Consider the following 20739-nt stretch of genomic DNA (forward strand, 5'->3'; position numbering starts at 1 on the left):
AAATCAGGGTAGTTAGCGTATCTATTACCCCAAACATATTTTGTTTCTTTGTGTTGGGAATATTCAAAATTTCCTCTTCTAGCTGAAAATATACGATGAATTATTAATTATAGTTGCCCCATAATCCTATAGAACACTAGCGCTTATTCCTCCTGTCTAGCTGTGTGGTTGTATCCCTTCATTAACCTCTGGCTTTGCCTCCCCACCCTTCCCCGTGTCTAGTAACCACTCTTCTATGCTCTACTTCTGTGAGATTAACTTTTTTAGCTTTCACATATGAGAACATGTTTTATCTTTCTGTGCCTGTCTTATTTCACTTAACCTAATGTCCTCCAAACTCATTCATGTTGTTGCAAATGACACAGATTTTTGTCCTTTTTTATGGCCAAATAGTATTCCATTGTGTGTGTATATATATACACACACCACATTTTCTTTTTTCAAAGTTTCTTGGATGTGTAATATATGTACATAGTATATCACATTAAAAAATCTATTCATCCATTGATGGACACTTAGATTGATTCCACATATTCACTAGTATGAATAGTGCTGCAGTACACATGGAAATGAAGCTATCTCTTCAACATACTTATTTCCTTTCCTTCGGATATATACCCAGTAGTGGGATTGCTGGGTCATGTGGTGGTTCTGGTTTTAGTTTTTTGAGAAAACTCAATACTGTTTTCCATAATGACTGTACTAATTTGCATTCCTACCAACAATGTATAAGAGGTCCTTTTTCTCTTCATCCTCACCGACATTTGTTATTTTGAAAATCTTTTCATGCCAGCCATTCTAACTGGAATAAGATGAATAGGAATAGCTCATTGTCGTTTTGCTTTGGATTTCCCTGATGATCAGTGATATTCAGCAATTTTTCATATACTTTTTGATCATTTGTATGTCTTTTAAGAGACATTAATTCAGCTTATTTGCTCATTTTTAATGTTTTAATTTGTTTTAATGAGCAAAACAAATACATTCTATTTGTTTTGCTTTGCTGTTGAGTTGTTTTTGAGTTCCTTGTATATTTGGATATTAATCCCTTATCAGACGAATAGTTTGCAAATGTTTTCTCCCATTCTGCGCGTTGTCTCTTCACTGTGTTGACTATTTTCTTTGCTATGCAGAAGATTTTAGGTTTGATATAATCTCATTTGTCTATTTTTGCTTTTGTTGCCTATGCTTCTGAGGTCTTCTCCATAAAGTCCTTTTCCAGACCAATGTTCTGAAGTGTTTTCTATATATTTTCTTCTAGTAGTTTCATAGTTTTGGGTCTTACATTTAAGTCTTCAATCCACTTTGAGTTGGTTTTTGGATATGGTGAGAGATAAGAGGTCTAGTTTTATTTTTCTGCACTTATTTATTGAAGCAACTGTTGAAGAGACTGTTCTTTCTCCAACGAATGTTTTTGATGTTCTTCTTGAATATTGGTTGGCTGTAAACATGTGGATATATTTCCGGTTTCTCTTTTCTGTTCTATTAGTTCATGTGTCTGTTTTTATGCCAGTACCAGGCTGTTTTGGTTACTGTAGTATATTTTGAAGTCCAGTAGTGTAATACCTCCAGCTTTGTTATTTTTGCTCAGGATTGCTTTGGCTACTCAAGGATTTTTGTGATTCCATATAAATTTTAGGATTACTTTTTCTGTTTCTGTGAAGAATGTCATTGGTATTTTGATAGGAATTGTATTAAATCTTTGATTATTTGTGGTAGTGTGGTCATTTTTACAATATTAAATCCAATCCATGAACATGATCTGTTTTTTATATCCTCTTCAATTTTATTTTTTAAGCAGTGTTTCATAATTTTCCTTTTAGAAATCTTTCACCTCCTTGGTTAAATTTATTCCTAGGTATTTCGTTTTTTGAATACATTTGAAACAATTGGAAGACCAGGTTCAAGTTTAGAATTCTTGGACTCCTTGGAGTTCCTTGACAGAACATAGCCACAGAGTATGCCCCTGGCCTATAGCCCAGCCCTCTTCTCTTCCTGAGTTTGGCTCTGTTCCTCACTGTGAGGAGCCTTACTTGCAAATGTGTGGCTACCCCTGGGAACATATCTAAGTTCCAGGCACATTCTTGGAAAACAGCCCCAACTTGGCCACCCCTTGGCCCAGGAGTATACCCACTGGCAGCATGCATTGCCTTCAGGAGGACAGACCCGGAGACAAGGCCTGCGAAGGCCCTGGAAGCAGGCTCAGAGCGGTTTGGCCCCAAATACCAGGGTCCTGGATATCTAGAATGCAACCAAGAGGGGAGGGCCATAGGCTGCAGGCAGGCACATGGCCTGGGTCCCACAGACTTTGACCCTATGATCGAGGAAGCCACTGTGGGCCTGTAAAGTGTGGGCTAAGGAAGGGGCCCCACGTCATCAGGCCTAAGGCAGGATTAAATAGTTTGGGATGCTTACTACCTGGGATGGACTGAAATGGAGCTGGAGAGGTCATTAACACCTGAAGCGAATCTTAGTCTCTCCTTTTGGCCACCCAGAGTCTGACATCCTTTCCATGTTGGGGGAATTCTTCACCTCTTGGAATCTCACTTTCCCTTTCCTGTGGGCCATGGGCTTTGACCTTGGTGCAGCCAATCAGATGTTTCTGGTCCCGACTTTGCCTTATCTGCTGCTGCCAAAAAGGGGCAGGCCACAGAGAATGCTTTCCCTGGTGGGGGTGGTGATGGCAGGAAGATAGGTTGCAGGATAGCAGGAGCAGCACTAACAGCGTGTTGGTGCAGGGTATCAGTGGTAATAGGAGGTGCATCTGAGTCATCGTGGCTTGCGGGAGGTAGCAGCAGTGTCTTGTTGGAGCTAATTATGCTGCATGATTTTAGCTCATGCAGTTGTTTTTGGAATTCTAACTTAGCCTGGATTTTTTTTGTCTTCCTGGAGATTCTGTGAGCTAGATAATATCCTTTTAATAAATCCTCTTTCTACTCAGCTTAGTTGTTGTCTGTTTCTGTTGCTTGCACTTAAGAGCCCTGACTGATACAGGTTCCTTGTCACATGTGTAGTTTGGGGTCAGAAGTACCTGCAAAGTACCTTCCATTTAGCTTTAGGTGAAGCATACCAGCCTATTGATTGGAAGAGGGCTCCTGAGAGCTAGATAGAACAAAGCGTATTTGGGAAGTGATCTAGAAGCATGTCCTCCAATGCAACACTCTTTAAAAAGATGCTCTCCTGCAACCCAAGTGCCCATTTACACATGAATGGATAAACAAAATGTGGTTATGCATACAGCAGAATATTATTCAACTTTAAAAAGGAGGGAAATTCTGACACATGCTATGACATGAATGAACATTGATATCATGGATAAACCATGATAAATCATGCTAAGTAAAATAAGCCAGACCCAAAAAGACACAAACTGTGATTCCACTTACATGAGGTCCCTAGAGTGGTCAGATTCTTCAAGAGACTATAGAATGGGGATTGCCAGGGGCTGGGTGGAGGGGGATAGGGAGGTTGTTTAATGGGTCTGGAGTTTCAGTTTGGGAGGATGAAACAGTTGTGGAGATGGATGGTGGTAATGGCTGCACAACATACTTAATGCCACTGAACTGTACATTTAAATGTGCTTAAACGGGTACATTTTATGTTATGTATATTTTACCACAGTAAAATCAATTACAGGCCGGGCATGGTGGCTCACACCTGTAGTCCTAGCACTTTGGGAGGCCGAGGTGGGTGGATCGCTTGAGCCTAGGAGTTCAAGACCAGCCTGGGCAAAATGGTGAAACCCTGTCTCTATAAAAAATACAAAAATTAGCCGGGCATGGTGTGCACCTGTAGTCCCACCTACTTGGAAGGCTGAAGTGGGAGGTCACTTGAGCCTGGGAGGTCAAGCCCGCAGTGAGAGGAGATGGTGTCACTGTGCTCCAGCCTGGGCAACAGAATGAGACCCTGTCTCAAAAAATTAAATCGATTATGAGAGAGAGAGAGAGAGAGAGAGAGAGATCCTCCACAGAGAAGGTTTTGTGTGTCAGAGTCTGCAAGTGAGACTTGAGCCCCACATCAAATTAGATTTCCTAGCCCTCAGATTGGCCCTTATAAACTGGCTTCAGGCATTTGGTATGGAGTCACCTTTGTGGTGAGGTCTGACAATGTTCTCTTTAGGTAACCCCTCGTTGGAGCCAATGCAGATGCTGAGGTCCCAGGTGGATGTCCATAAGTATGATCTCAGGGTTGATCATGGACCAAGCTGCAGCAGCGAAGATGTGGATGCCCATTCCTGCAGATCCCATGCATGGATCACTGAAAGTCTTCCCCAGGAAGGGCTTGAGGAAATCTGGACTTAAGGAGGTCAGGAGATATTCCTGGTGGAGGTCTGCCTAGAGATTCATGGCCCCCACCATCCAAAGTGGCAACCTCCATGGCACCAGGCAGGCAGCTCTGTGCCACTGCAGTTGAGGGAGGGAATGGAGGAAGAGGCAGTAGGGTGACCCTGAGCCGAGTGAGTTATAAACAGGAACAAATCTTTTGTTCCCAAGGGCCTCATACTTTTACTGTGGAACTAAAATAAAATGAGGTGTTGTCCTGAGTATTTCAAAGTCATGTCCCAGACTAGTGGCAAACAACGGATCTTTCCTCTTGAGACATGTTCACTGGTTCTAAAGACATTAAACAATGATTCCAGTGAACAATGGACTTCTGGGGAGGGCACATTTAGGGTCCCAGTTGGCAGAATATGGCAATTCTATTTGAGATCCTTGGGCCTGCTGTATCTAGATGAAGGTGACTGATGTCAGGGACAGCTTAGCTATGGACTCTTCAAAAGCAGCAAGCCATGGGTGTTAACGTCTCTCAACAGCATGTCCTTGGACCTTGAGAGTGTGAGTCTTGGGAGCACACTGGTGTGCCTGCCAGACCACCCTCAGCACACAGGTGGAGTCCACCCCGGAACGGAAGGCACAGCCCACCTCTGGAATTCCAACATTTCAGCACGTGGGCTCCCTGCTAGAACCGTCCCATATTGAGTCATATACACAGGACATACCTCAGCTCTGAGAAGGACAGAAATCCAGAACTGTCTATTAGTCACTCTCTCAACTGGAGGCCTGAGCTGGAGAAATGTCACTGAACTGTCTAAAGATGCTGGGCATTAGGATGTCCATATGTCTCTGGGAGTGAGGCCAGAAGACTTCCTCCTTTTGCTAGGGAACTTGAGAGGAGACCTAGACTGCCCATCTGCCTCTGGAAGGAGTTGAGACACTGGAGACCTAATTCAGTGTGGAACTAATTTCAGGAACAAAACACAGGAACTGTAACAAGCAGCCACCAACACATCTTGGAACAACTCAGACTGGATCAAGCAGTGGCTGGTTGCCAGCCTAAGGATGTGGGAGCTTTTGGCAGACAAGAGTGTTGCTGGCAACCAGGGGCTGCAGGACAGGAAACAAAATGATCAACCGCTGAAGCCTCTCTGTGTCTTGTGCTACAACTGTTTAGGACCTTACCCACTGTTATGACTGAATAGTGTCTGACTGCACCCCAATTCCTATGCCGAAGTCCTAACATCTGGTACCTCAGAATGTGACTGCATTTGGAGACACAGCCTTTAAAGAGTTGATTAAGTTAAAATGAGGTGATTAGGGTGGGCCCTAATCCAGTATGGCTGAGGGTCTTTATAGGAAGAGGAAATTAGGACAGAGTCATACACATATGGAGAAAAGATCATGTGATGATACAGGGAGAAAATGGCCATCTGCAAGCCAAGGAGAGAGGCCGCTCTGCCAGCACCTTGATCTTGGACTTCCAGCCTCTGGAATTATCAGAAAATACATTTCTACTATTTCAGCCTCCCATTCTGTGGCACTTTGTTCTGACGGCCCTATAGCATGTGAATACACCCAGGCATAAAGTAGGGGAGGAGAACGAAATAGGACAAGATAGAGTAACCCAGAGGAAACATCTGCCCACTGGTGAGCTTTCCCTGTGTACACAGGGTTGGCCAGACAGAAGGTCCTGCCAGTTCTCTAGGAAGGTCAGAACCACTGCCCCTCTGCTATTGATTGGATGTGGTTTGTTTGTTTCCACCAAAACTGGTGTTGAAACTTGATCTCTTATATGGCAGTGTTGGGCAGTGGGGCCTAGTGAGAGGTGTTTGGTTATTGGTGCGGATCCCTCATGCATAGGTTGGTGCTATTCTCAAGGAAATCAGTGAGTGCTTGCCCTGGGGAGACTAGATGAGTTCTCTTGGGAATAGATTAGTTCCTTTGAGAGAGGGTTGTTAATAGAGCCAGGACTCCTCTGGGACCTTCTCTTCTTCCAACACGTTCACTTGCCCTTTGATATTCTCCACCATGTTATGATGCAGTTGTGATAACTCTCTCTGGAAGCCAGGGCCATGCCCTTGAACTTCTCACCCTGAAAGTTGTGAGCTAAACGTATTTTCTTTATACGTCACCCAGTCTCAAGTGTTCTTTTATAGCAACACAAAATAAACTAAAATACCCCCTTAGAGGATCTAAGCTGGGGATGGGGCAGTGGCCTGTCTTGGAGGAGAAAGCTCGGCTAGCTGGGTCCAACCCTTGCATCAGAGCATGTGTGGCTGAGTGGCAGGGCTGAGGCCTTCAGCACAGGGGCAGGCACAGGGGCAGGAGAAGCAATTCCACATTGGGCAAAGCAAGAAATCCCTTCTGCTCTGTGGCTTTGCTGTGTGTCACTGTGGAGACAAGTGGACAGTGTCACACAGCCCATTGCTGACTGGTAAGGGGAGTGGGGAACAAACCGTTCTGGAGGAACAGATTGAGGACACAGTCCTAGCACCTCTCCAGTTGAGGGAAACCTGGAAGAAAGAAAGTCTTTGTGAGGACGCAAAGATTTTCCAAGTTCTTCCATATTCTCACCATTGGACCCCGAAGGCTCCCCGCTGCCCCAGCCTGCGTTGCTCAATGTAATCATCCACTGCAGTTACAGGGGAAAATGAGGCTGCAATTCACCCAGAATGGAAAGATCAGCCGCATATTCCCAGAGCAATTTTTTCCACTGGCAGTGACTTGATAAATAACCACAGGCTGGGAGAAGAAGAAGAAGACCGTGTGGATGGGAACTGGGTGGGGCATGTACTCTGGTCATCCTTCTACCCTTCAAAGAATTAGAGGCTGCCCAGCAAGACTCAGCCTCAAGCTGTCCCTCATGCTTCTGACTGTCCCTAAGGTCAGCTTGTTGTCCACAGTGCAGTGAGGCAGTCCTGTGTGCCGCAGACCCCACCCAGCTCTACCGCCCACCTTGTGGGGTGGACAACTCTCTACTGCACGATCCTCTAGAATACAGCAGGAAACTTGCACATCTTTGGACTAATGAGGCACACAGGGAAACCCTGATTCCTGCTGGAAGGGCACAAAATAGAGCAGCTCTGTTATTACTCAATGTATATGCTTTAAAAATTATTGATTTTTTAAAATTGTAGATTCAGGGGATACATGTGCAGGTTGATTACATAGATATATTGCATAATGGTGAGGTTTGGGCTTGTAGTATACCTATCACCCAATCAGTGAATATTGTACCCAATAGGTAATTTTCCAGTGCTCACCCCCTCCCACCCTCCATTTATATACTGATTACATGTTTTTGATCTAGCAAAGCCATCCACTAAAAACACCCAGTGACTAATAATGTTATGCCTACGTTTTCCACTCTCTTACTCTTTTCTGTACATTTTTTTATGGACATAAAATTTTTATACAGAAATATTAACAAACTTTAAGTGTACAGGTCAATGACTGCTGATATAAATACATACCTGTATAACCACCATCTTACTCAAGATAACAGGAGCAGACATTTTTAAAAGGATGACAACAGAGAACTGTTTCTTTTCTTTCTTTGCAAATCATCTCTTCCCCCTAGTCACCATCCCTCAACATACATGAGAGATTTTTGAATAATGTTGGAATGCTTCCTGGTTGCCTTGGACACATGTCAGCAGTGGGCTGGTTTGGGGTCTGGAAGGGTACTGGTGGTCAGGGAGACCACTCAGGGCTCACAGGACACCCATTATTGCCTGGAGCTCATTCCCCAGAGCTGCCTGAGCACGGTCTGAAGAATATGTTCCAATACCATCCCAGTGTGCAGCAGGGCAACACAATTCAACTTCATAAAGTACCTGTTACAGGTTGAACTGTGTCCTCCCAAAAAGGTACGCTGAAGTCCCAAACCCCAGTACCTCAGAATGTGGCTTTATTTGGAAGTCGTTGCAGGTGTAATTAGTTAAGATGAGGTCATATTGGAGTAGAATGAACTCATATTGAATGAATCCAGTGTGACTGATGTCCTTATAAGAAGACGGTCATGTGACGACAATGACATGACCACAAAGGCAGAGACTGTGCAAACTGAAGAGTGCCAAGGATGGACCGCCAGCCACCCCAGAAACTGGGAAGAAGCAAGGAAGGGCTCCACCTAGTCTCAGAAGGACCTAGTTTCTGGTGACACCTGGATTTGGGACTTCCAGCCTCCACAACAATGAGAGAATACATTTCTGCTGTTTAAACCACCCAGGGTGTGGGGCCCTGTTGCCACAGCCCTAGGTGATCTGGTACAGCAGCATGCTGCGCACTGAGCACCAGACAACTACAATGTCTCACACTCCATTTTCTCTATCCCATGCCGCCAAGGTGACTTTATTGAGTCCTACTCTTTAAAGTTTGTATTAGGAAAACAACTGACTGACTTATCAAATATTTAGATAGAATTTCAGATTACATATCTTATGGGCCACACTGGTATGTCCCACGATAGCTGTAGAAACAACAATGCAATGATGGCTAAGATTTATCAGCACTTACTAGGAGTCCTTCTTGCATCATCCCATTTAATGATCCCAACAGCCTTTATTAGGTGGATACGTCATCGTCTCCATTTTACAAAGAAGCTGAGGCTTTGGGAAGTGAAGTAACTTGCTCAAGGTCAACGGCGGTGAAGTGGTTTTGCCGTACGGACACACAGTGCCACATGTGGTGTGAGGTGAGCTGATCTCCCCCCAGCTCCACCAAGAATCACTGTGCAAGAGTGGATGAGCCTGCTTCACAGCAACTCAAGGTGTGAAGGTCCTGTCAGAGGTGGATATGGGGAACGTGCAACCTTGCTGCATCTTGGGGTAGAACAAGAATGAGCAAGTCCATTTCCTGAGTGTGGTGCTTAAAGCCCCACCTCCTGGTAAAGGCAGGCAGTAATTCCTTCTGGCTCCAAGGCTCCTTGTTGTGGCAATGAAGAGAAAACCTCAAGTCTGGCCTCTGGTAAAGCAGCTCCCAGGGAGGGCCCACCTCCCCCGGGAAGCAGAGAGTGTGGTGGCGTGGGATCCTGTTGAGACTGCACACCCAGGGCAGAAGCACACCGTGTTGCAGGGTTTATCCCTGTAGAATCGCTTGGGAAAGGTCTCCAATCTTAGAACTTTCCTATTCTAGAGCTTTCTAGAATATTCAGCTCAGCTTATGCCCTTTACAATCCCAGGGTATCAGAACTATTTAAGGGATTTGAATGTAACTTGGATGAATTGTGCTGTGAACCTTGGTTAGCGTGACTTCACCTATATCAACAGGTCTATGCGCTGTGACCCTGATCTCTTCCCAGGGATTCCAGGGATTCCCTGATGGGGGAGGTGGACTTCCCAGGGGTCACTCATTTTTTGCCCTGTGCATGGGAGCCTTCTGCTTTCCCCATTATCCCCATTATCCACTCCTTTCCTGTCAGCACTTAGGAACCCAATCCTCACCTCCATTTCACTATGGAAGAGAGGCCATGCATTAGTCTGTTCTCACACTGCTATAAAGAAATGTCTGAGAATGGGTAATTTGCAAGAAAAGAGGTTTAATTGGCTCATGGTTCTGCAGGCTGTACGGGAAGCTGGCAGCATCAGCTTCTGGGGAGGCCTCAGGAAACTTACAGTCATGGTAGAAGGCAAAGGGGGAGCAGGTGTCTCACATGGCCAGAGCAGGAGGAAAAGAGTGGTGGGGAAGGTGCCACACACGTTTAAACAACGGGCTCTCACAAGAACTCACTGTTGTGACGACAGAACCAAGGGGGGATGGTGTTAAAGCACGAGAAACCACCCCTATGAGCTAATCGCCTCCCACCAGGCCCCACTTCCAACATTGGGGATTACAGTCAGTCAGGAGATTAGGGCGGGGACACGGATCCAGACCATAGCAGGCCATATAAAGGCTGGTGTCTTCTGGCTCAGGGTTAGTGGCCTGAAGTGGCTACCAGATGCCTGTAGTCAACCGTTAATTTTCCTTGTCAGCAGAGCACAGTGGAGAACACTGAACATCCCTTAGTCTCATTTTGGCCAATGGTACAGGCTCCTTCTCCAGAACATTCTCCTAAGAACACGGGTCCTCTCATTCCGTTTCCGTGGCGGTAGGTCTGTGAAAATGAGGAAAGACAAGCATGGGAGGAACAGGGCTTCCGTGCAGAGAGCCGCACACTGTGTGGGTGAGCCTGAGCCGTGGGAAGGTGACTGTATTTTCCTCTTTCCCCCGAACAATGTTTAAAGTTGGGACAAAATTAAGAAGGTCTGTTTTATTTATTTTGCTGTATTGTGTGGGCTGGACACATTTTTTTTTTGTCTACTATAATTTTATTTTATTTTAGAAACAGCAACTCTGTCTGTCTCCCAGGCTAGAGTGCGGTAGTACAATCATGGCTCACTGCAACATTGACCTCCTGGGCTTAAGAGATCTTCCCACCTCAGCCTCCTGGGTCCTCAGGAGTACAAGCATAAATCCCTGTACATGGCTCCTATAATTTTTATTATTAAACATTGGGTAGTTGAATAGCTCTTAAGCAGCTAACAGTTGCCAGAAATCACTAAGCTATGATTTTCCTCATTGCAGATGCCGAGTGCACCTCATTAGAGCAATGTATGGGCACTGACTTATCAATAATGAGTCCAGCAGATGGTGTGGAATTTGGGTGATGCTCAGGCTGTTTTCAGATGAATGAAGCGAGGCTAGTTGGATACATTTTTACCTTTTAAAATAAATGAAACGTTTTCTTGTCCTCTGAATTGGCACCTAATCTGCTATACAGACACTTTGCCTTCTAATTCCTTACCTAGATTATAATCACGTGCTCTTTCTTACCCAAACATCTTGAAAAAAAAATCCAATTGTGAGAAAGAGGATTTTTGGAGTATTGCCTTGGGTCATGGATCTGCCACCAAAATCATTTAGTAAGTACATTTTATGATGCACAGACTACCATAATAAGGTATCCTGGCTTTACAAAAAAATTAGCAAGTCTAAAATACGACAAGCAGTAATGACACAGATGTCCCAAGCATCCCCTAAACATATGTAAGTTATTAGTATTATACCATGCTATACTCAGGGAAAGGGTTTGCTAAATGCTAGTTATGATCAACAGAGACAGATTAGTTCAGCAAAATACCAGCAAAGGGCTCTAGTCAGTTTACTGACAGTTACAGATGTTTGTTAAACCACTTAGCAGTGGCAGGCATGGTGGCTCACATGTGTAATCCCACCACTTTGGGAGGCTGAGGTAGGAAGATTGCTTGAGACCATCCTGAGCAACATAGTGAGACCCCCACCTCTCTCTCTCTCTCTCTCTCTCTCTCTATATATATATATATATATATATATATATATATGTGTGTGTGTGTGTGTCTGTGTGTCTGTGTATATATATGTGTGTGTGTATATATGTATATTAACCAGGCATGGTGGCAGGCTTGTAGTCCCAGCTACTCAGGAGGCTGAGGTGGGAGGATCACTTGAACCCAGGAAATCGAGGCTTTGGTGAGCCATGTTCATTCCACTGCACTCCAGCTTGGGCGACAGAGTTAGACCCTGTCTCCAAACAACAGCAACAACGCAGAACAGTGTTCAGCCCCTACTGTGTTCTCGGGCACACAAGGAAGGATTGATGTCGTTCGTTTCCCATATGACTTACATACAGTCTAACTGAAGGAATTAGACTAACATTCAAGAAATAATGATAACCAGTATTTAAAATTGTGGTAACAACTCTAAACATAATTGATTTATTCAACTTATTGTTAGGCTCAGCCAATGCTAGATGAGTTAGGTATGACTCTTGCGTCAAAGAGCTAATTTTAATCAGGTAAACAGACACATAATGAAGTAACTCTAATAGAATTTAGCGAGTGCTATTGAGAATTTAGAGGGCTCCTTTCTTCAGGAATTCAGAGTCACTGCTATTTTGTTAGCTATTTGTAGTATTCCCAATATACAAATTATTATCATTTGGAGGTGACTTATTTTTTTTCAGTATCCTTAAGGATATTATAGGTGAAAAAACATTGCCAAAATCTATAGTTACTGACAGAAAAAGGACGATACAAATTTATGGTGCCCAGATTTGACCTCTGACTAAATAATTTTGAGTATTTTTATTTTAGGTAGCCATATGGTACATTTACAAAGACAGGTCAAATATGTATCTTCAGGTTTCTTAGCAGGAAAAGAGAAACAAACATTCCACCTACCCAATTTATAGTTTTCTATCAATACAAACAGATTGGCTACTGCTCAGAAGAAACTCAGCTACTCCAGATGTAGAAATCTCAAAAAGGAAACTTCGTAGGTATTGTGGGAAGGGTGTTAGCCAACCTTTATGAACACAGTTTTGATCTTTTTGTGTCTCTCTGTTGTAGGGCCCTGAAATGCTAGCTGATGAGTATCTCCAAAGGAGAATTAAGACGGTAAAGTTCCATGAAGGGCCAGGTATGCAGGGCTGAACCCGGGGTAATATTTAGAACAGCTAGAGGAATGGATAGATTCCATGACCCAAGGCAATACTCCAAAAATCCTCTTTCTCACAATTGGATTTTTTTTTTCAAGATGTTTGGGTAAGAAAGAGCACGTGATTATAATCTAGGTAAGGAATTAGAAGGCAAAGTGTCTGTATAGCAGATTAGGTGCCGATTCAGAGGACAAGAAAACGTTTCATTTATTTTAAAAATCGCATCACCATCGCAATGCCCATGTCTGCCTGGATGGTCACCTGACTGTGGCCCAGGAAGGCCCTGGGAATTCTGCCACCTTGTGTACCAGCTAGTGTTAGTAATATCTGTAGTAGCAACATGTATGAATGCCTGCCTCTTAGCACCTTTACCAGCACTGAGTATTTTACTTTTTAAATGTTTGCCATCCCAGTGGGTGAAAAAGGGAAATATATTTTTAAGTGTATATTTCTTTAGCTAATAATGAGGTTGGATATTTTCCATGTGCTTTGACTATTTTTCTATTTGGAGTCTTACTGTTTTTTTCTTATCAATTTGCACGGGCTCTCTATATATTAAGCCTGTTCATCCCTATTAACCTGGATCTTGAGTCACTCCTTAGTGGAAATATAAAGCGGCCAGCAGAATCCAGGACCAGTTTTGGAAAGTGTGGTGGGTCTAGTTGGTTTAAAGTACCGTAATGTGGCCAGGCGCAGTGGCTCACACCTGTAATCCCAGCACTTTGGAAGGCTGAGGTTGCCAGATCACCTGAGGCCAGGAGTTCGAGACCAGCTTGGCCAATATGGTGAAACCCTGTCTCTACTAAAAATACAAAAATTAGCTGGGTTTGGTGGTGCATGCTTGTAGTCCCAGCTACTCAGGAGGCTGAGGCTGAGGCAGGAGAATCGCTTGAACCCGGGAGGCAGAGGTTGCAGTGAGCTGAGGTCATGCCACTGCTCTCCAGCCTGGGCAACAGAGCAAGACTCCATATAAAAAAAAAAAAAAAAAGTGAGAAGTACCATAATGCTATGATGATTTAGGCTAGTATCAAAACCTTTTACTTGTAATTCATTTTTAAACCTATCCTTACTCCCCAAAAAACTAGCAGCAGACAATATGCTGCTTTAGTAATAATTTTGGTGTGAGGCAGTAGGGGAGAAGAAATGGGGGCCACAAAACAACATGTAACTTTAGCACATAATTTGAAATTGTTGAAAAATGAATTCAGAATTCCATTTCCTATCATAGTTTGCAAAGAAGACATTTCAGTTTGACATTATATAAGTATATGCTTCTGTATGCGTGTGTCTATGTGTATTTTGTAGTTTTGTAACAAATCACTTTCCTTAGCCACTAGGGGAAAAAATAGTGTGAAGATTTCAGTGACTAAGCTCAGCTATAATACTTTTGTAAAATTAAGAAATATTGAGGTATAAAATTTACATATCGTGAAATACACAAATCTTTGTTACTGAGTTTGGCGAGTTTTGATAAATGCATACATCTACATTGGCTATACCTCCAAGATACAGGATGTTATCTTCACCTCAGAAAGTTCCCTGGTGCCCCTTCCTAGTCAATCTGCCACTTCTAGTAAAAAATGATCAGATTTCCATCACCATAGACAAGTTTGCCTCTTTCAGAACTTCTTATACGCATATCCATTAGATAATATATATGTACTCTTTAGTGTCCGGCTCCTGTCACTCAGCCTTATGCTTCTGAGACTTACCCATGTTGTATGCAACCCTATCTGTGGGTTGCTCCCTTCTGTTGGCAAATAATATTCCATTGTTCCCTTGTGTGAATGATCTTCACCTTGTTGATCCAGCTTCCAGCTGATGGACATCTGAGCTGCGTCTAATTTTTATTTATTTTTATTTTTTATTTTATTTTATTATTATTAGTTTTTGAGATGGAGTCTCGGTCTGTCGCCCAGGCTGGAGTGCAGTGGTGCGATCTCAGCTTGCTGCAACCTCTCCCTCCCTGGTTCAAGTGATTCTCATGTCTCAGCCTCCTGAGTAGCTGGGACTACAGACACACGCCACCATGACTGGCCAGCTTTTGTATTTTTAGTAGAGACAGGGTTTTGCCATTTTGGCCAGGCTAGTCTCCAACTCCTGACCTCAGATGATCCACCCACCTTGGCCTCCTAAAGTGCTGAAATTACGGACGTGAGCCACTGCGCTCAGCCCTAATTTTTATTTTTGTAAATAAAATGGTCATGAGCATTCTTACACAAGGCATTTTGTGGCTATAGGCTTTGATTTCTGATGGATAAATACCTAAGAGTGAAATTTCTGGGTCGTAGGATAGACATGTGTTTAATGTTTAGGAAACTTCCATGGTTTCCTGAAGTGGCTGTGCTATTTATACTCCCTCCAGAGCTATGTTAGAGTTCTAATTAGTCTACATTTTCACCAACATTTGGTGTGAACAACCTTCGTACCCACATTTTGGTAGGTATGAAATGGTATCTCTTTAGAGTTTTAATTGACCTTCCTCTGATGATTAATGATATTGAATACTTTTTTTTTTTTTTTTTTTTTTTTGAATAGAGTATGGCTGTGTCACCCAGGCTGGAGTGCAGTGGCGCTGTCTCAGCTCTCTGCAACCTCTGCCTCCCAGGTTCAAGCGATTCTCCTGCCTCAGCCTCCTGAGTAGCTGGGATTACAGGTGCCTGCCACCACACCTGGCTAATTTTTGTATTTTTTAGTAGAGACGGGGTTTCACCATCTCAGGATGGTCTTGATCTCCTGACCCGGTGATCTGCCTGCCTCAGCCTCCCACAGTGCTGGGATTACAGATGTGAACCACCATGCCCAGCTGATATTGAATACTTCTTCATGAGCTTTTTGGCCATTTGAGTATCTTCACTTATAAAGTATTTGTTTAAGACTTTTGTCCATTTCACAAAAAAAAAAAACCAAACTGTATTGTCTTTTCTAAGTTGTAGGAAGTCTTTATATATTCTCGATACAAGTCCTTTGTCTGATACACGTTTTGGAAGAATTTTCTCCAAGATTGTGGCTTGCCTAGAAATTTTGTGCTTTTGATGAACAGACATTTTTACTTTTAATAAAGCCCATTTAATCGTTTTTTTTTTTTTTTTTTTTACAGTTAGTGCTTTCTGTATCCTAAGAAATCTTTGTCGTCTCAGTATCAGAAGATATTCTCTTGCTCACTCTAGAAACTTTGTAATTTAGCTTTTATACTCACATCTGTGATCCCTGTCAAAGTCACTCTTGTGTACGGTGTGAGGTAGCAGCTGGGGTTCACTTATTTCGCTGTGAATACTCATCTGCTCTATAACGACTTGCCTTTCCTCGTTGAATTGTTTTGTCACCCTTTTTGAAAGTCATCTTGTCAAATGTTTGTGTCATAACTGTGCTCATTATTCTATTTCATTAATCTATTTGCCTATTCTTTTGCCAACACCAGCCTGCCTTGGCCTCCCAAAATGCTGGGATTACAGGCATGAGCCACTGCATCCTGCCTGCACTGTCTTAATTACTGTAGCTTTGTAATAAATCTTGAAGTCAAGTGGAGTATCATACTTTAACTTGAAATCCTCCTTTAATAAACTATAAAGCTTCAGACATCTATCCTACTTCCCAAATCAGAGATACCATAAAGTATCTATGGGTGTGCACCACCAGCCATTTATTCTCATATTGAGCTGTGAGCGCTGTGAACGTCATGAAGTCCCTTTTGCTGTGAATTTATTATGAGCGCATACTTTTGAACATCTCCCACTCCACAATTATCTCCAAACTGGTTTCAAGAAAAAACTTTCTAGTATGGTGTTCTGGATTTAGAAAAAGGAGAAAAATGAGATTAAAAAAAGAAGAGGAGAATGAAAATGAGTTTATACTTTACAGCTTTTACACCCTAGGTATAGGTGGGGATTGTGCACTCTGAAGTCACTCTCTCCTTGCTCTGACAAGGGAGTTAGGGCAAGTTACTTAAACTCTGCAAGCCTCACTTTCCTTATCTGTAAAATGGGGATAAAATATTGAGCACTTAAGAAATGTCCTTGTGACTCCCAGGGACAAGAAAAAAAAAAAAAAAAAAAAAAAAAAAAAAAAAAAACACACACACACACACACACACACGCACACAAAGGAATTTTGAGGCTTTCCTCTATAGCTATATTAATCCAGATGGTGCTGAACGGGAGGAGGGACAGACGGGAAGACGCACACCCGAAGCGCAGATGAGCTCTCAGATCGGATCGAGCGAGTCATCCACGAAGTGCTCGTACATTTTCACCTGTGACTCAATGCGAACTTTCTCTAGGGATGTCCCTATGAGCAAGATCATCTGTCCTGGGCAAAGGGTTCTGGCACTGATTTTCCTCAGGGGCCCTTTTTACAAAGATTCCCAGGGAAATAGGGGAGAGGAAGGGAGGAAAATTCGTTGGGGTAAAGGTATTTTCCCAAACCGTCAGAGCGTGTGAGCCTCTTCAGGCAGACCCCATCTCCCCCTGGGGGTGGAGTGTGCTCCTCTCCTCTTCCCTCCTTCCCCACCCTGCCCTGGCACCCGGTGCCACCCCTGCCTCCTCCCGATCTTTATTATGTTGCCCCAGGCTGCCTCACACCATGCTCGGTTTATTTTCTAATTATTTTCTCCTGCTGCAAACTTTAGCCAGCCCTGTAGGTGTGATAGCTGGTGATTCTGGGGGACTTAGAGAGGCATTTATTTATTTTCTTATTTATATGAGCTCTATTAGTTGGGAGTTCTCCTTTTGGAACTAGTGAGGTCTAGTTTGTCCACTGTGAGGATCTCTGGGGCGGCGGGCACCATCCCAGGCTCTCCTGTAGGAGGAAAGCAGCTCCCTGAGCCTCGCCCCGCCTCTCAGTGGAAGGGCTGTCCTGGATTAGGGATGCCCGACTCTTTCTGGGCCACTTCGCATCCTCCTCATTGTTCCGCAAAGGCACTTGTGCCAGATGAGAAGTCTTCTTTTGGGCAGATTCCTGTGATTGAGGGGAGGTTGTCGGGGGCCTGGGGGCTGGAAGCAAAGGCTCCCACATGATGAGTTCTTATCTGCAGCCATGCTCTGGGCCATTCCCAGGGTGCATCTTGGAGGGCTACATGCACTGTGTCCGTGGGTTTGCTTCCCCGTTTTCATACCTATAGAGTTTCTGCCCTTTGTAGTGCTCTCACTGTGCTCCCCCTTGTGGACCTGACTAGTTGGAAGAAACCAAGCACATGGGGGAGAAGATGTCTTTTCTCTTTCAGATCTGATGTTTAAGAATGCTGAGTGTAAAGAATATTACTGGGAACAGACCCAACCAATTCAGGTCAGGGTTGGCTAGCAGAAGCCTGGAGAAGATTCCCTAAGACTGATGGGGATCCGATCAGCCTGGGAGAGTTCTGTTCTCAGGGTTTTATCTTAGACTTTCATCTGGCCAATGAGATCTGAAGCCTCTTTTGCAGCTCCAGAGGACAGAGGGCAGACCAGTTCCACTCTGAGACTCTGTCAATCAAACAGATGGGATAATCACTCATCTCTCTAGTCAAGTTTGCAAGTCTAAATTTCTAGCTTACCTGAAGTTGTTCTGCTCCTGCATGGTGAACTGAGACAATGTGTCCTAAGCTAGTTGCCTGCCATTCTGTGGACCTTCCATGTGTTTCCACTTCTTACTCGAGCCGTCTTCTGTGAAAGTGAGCACTCAGGCACTGACCATTCCCTCCGCTGGTGCAGCCCAGCCCCCTGCCCTTCTGACTCTCCATCTTTCTAAAATGGAGGGGAGTGCTGGGATTTTGTGAGGCACTTAATGGTTATCTCCCCAGAATATAGGCTCGGCATTGAGGGCATAGAAGAGTTCCTTCCAGATGAGGAACACATCTTAGGATGTGACTTGAATTCTCTCAACTTCCCTGGGTTTAGTGCTGAGTGAAGACCCCATGGCACAGAGAGGGTTTGGAGCTTTAGGGTAAAGCACTGATGGAAGAAAGGAATTCTACCGCATACTGGTGTGTCTATGAGCTCTCCCACTTATGGTCTACTTAGGGATTCTACCACTGTACCCTACTTAGTGGTTCTACTACTTAGGGACCTGCCACTTGTGTGTACTGCAACTTATGGGTCCACTGCGTGGCCGTGGGTAAATAAGCTTCCTTCTTCCCTGTTCCCATAAGGCCCTTTGCCAGGAACCCTTCATTATGGTTCTCAGTTGTTTGATGGGAGAAAGAGAGATGTTGTTTCTCTAGGGAACTTTGGAAGGTGTGACTTGGAGGTGGATGCTAGAACTTCCGCCGGAAGTTGGAGCTCCAGACCCTCCTCTTCCCCAGGTTCAGTTGCTTTGTTACCCACTCTTCCCCTCAAACTCTGCCCACCTCTCAAGAAGAGAATGATTACTCACAAAGACAAACCAGGCACAGAAATAGCCAACCTATTTGTGGCTTAAATGCAAGCAGTTTTATTTTTACAGTGAGTTGCTGTATTTTCTCTAAGGATAAATCATTATCTACCACAAATGCGACTCCAGCTCCATCTGCGATAGTTCCTGCTTTGTTAGTGGTGCCAATTAGTCACCAAACAACTGGGGCCTTCCGCTACCCACTCAAGCTGGGGGCAAAGAGAGCCACCTCTTTCAGACTCCCCCGGCCGGCCACCACCCCCTTTGGAGACTCTCCCCCTACCTAGAAGCCATCGGGCCACCCTGGCTTCCTGGTGGCTTGCTCTTCAGTCTCCTTGTGACCATTATCAATTTCCAAATTGTGCAGCTTGTTGTCCTCTGCCCATGTGGACAGACTTCTGTTAGGCACTGGAAAAAGCAAACTGGTGAGGCCCTCTGTTCTGTTGACTTACATAATGACGTTGGAGTCCTCCTTCTAGTTGGTCACTCTGCACAGGGTTTCACAGCACCCATAGGGACAGGGTGAAATGTTCATAACAGCTGGACAGCCCCTGATCTGAGAAGCAACGAATGTGGAGCAGAGAGGATCCCTCGGTCCCATCCCATCTCCTTCATCTCTCGTTTCCTTCGGGATCAATTCCTCCCCTGCTGGGATTGGAACCTTCCTGGGCAGCCTGTTATTTTTCCCTAATCACGTTTTCTTCTGTAGGTCTGATCCTTTCCCACCAGGTGCTCCTTCTTTTCTGCCTGGCAGTTTGCTTTAGATGGTGCCTGTTTCCTTTCTAGTTTCTGACCATCCTCTGGGAAACTAAAGTTCTCCAGGAGGCTGAACTTCTTCTTCCTTGGAACATCAGAACCAGGTAATGAGAACACCTTCCAACTTCAGGACTGAGTTCACCTGGTCTGTTGATTTGCTGCTCAGCACTGCCTACCTAGTAGATGCCTGCTGGCTTCGGGGAAGCTCTCTTCTCTCCCCTTTCTTCTTCCCACTGGGAGGACTGAGCTGCTGGTCAGACTTCCCACAAGAGTAGTTTGGCTCTGCCCTGGGACTGTGGTCTTACTGCTTATGAAAACAGTCGGAGGGAAACTTCATCTGTGGGTTCCTATGTCTGCTTTCCCACAGGGTCTGAAATTGCCTTCTTACCCCTTTTGATATAGTTGGTCCCTGGGGTCCCTTCATTCTTTGGCACAGTAACTGTGAAGGAATCCCTTTGAACAAGAGAAAATGCTACCATGGGTGAGGGGTGGGTCTTCAGGCTTGGGATCTCACGCTTGGCTACCTGAGGTCCAAGAGATCCAAAATTCTCAGCCTTTGGGGCTTCACATTGGGTTCTTTGAAAAATGGGTAACATATTGACCATTTTTGGTTTTTAAAAGATAGAAAACCAAAAAATCTAACCAAACAAACAAACAAAAAAAATGCAGAACAGGGATCGAGGAAGCTCTCATGTTCCCGACTGCACGGGTGAGAGTCTGCGTCTAACAGAAACAGCTGCTCCCAGGAGGAGTCCCCGGACCAGGCTGGGAAGCAGTCTGGGCATGGCCAATGGTGCAGACCCCTGCCTCCACCCCTGAACACACTCCTTGGTTTGCTTGCTTTTCATTACACCCTATGAGTCTTACATACTATACTGAGCAGGATACTCTCCAAAACTGAGTTGC

The sequence above is a fragment of the Piliocolobus tephrosceles genome, chromosome 5, assembly GCF_002776525.5.
Source record: "Piliocolobus tephrosceles isolate RC106 chromosome 5, ASM277652v3, whole genome shotgun sequence".
Taxonomy (NCBI): Eukaryota; Metazoa; Chordata; class Mammalia; order Primates; family Cercopithecidae; genus Piliocolobus; species Piliocolobus tephrosceles.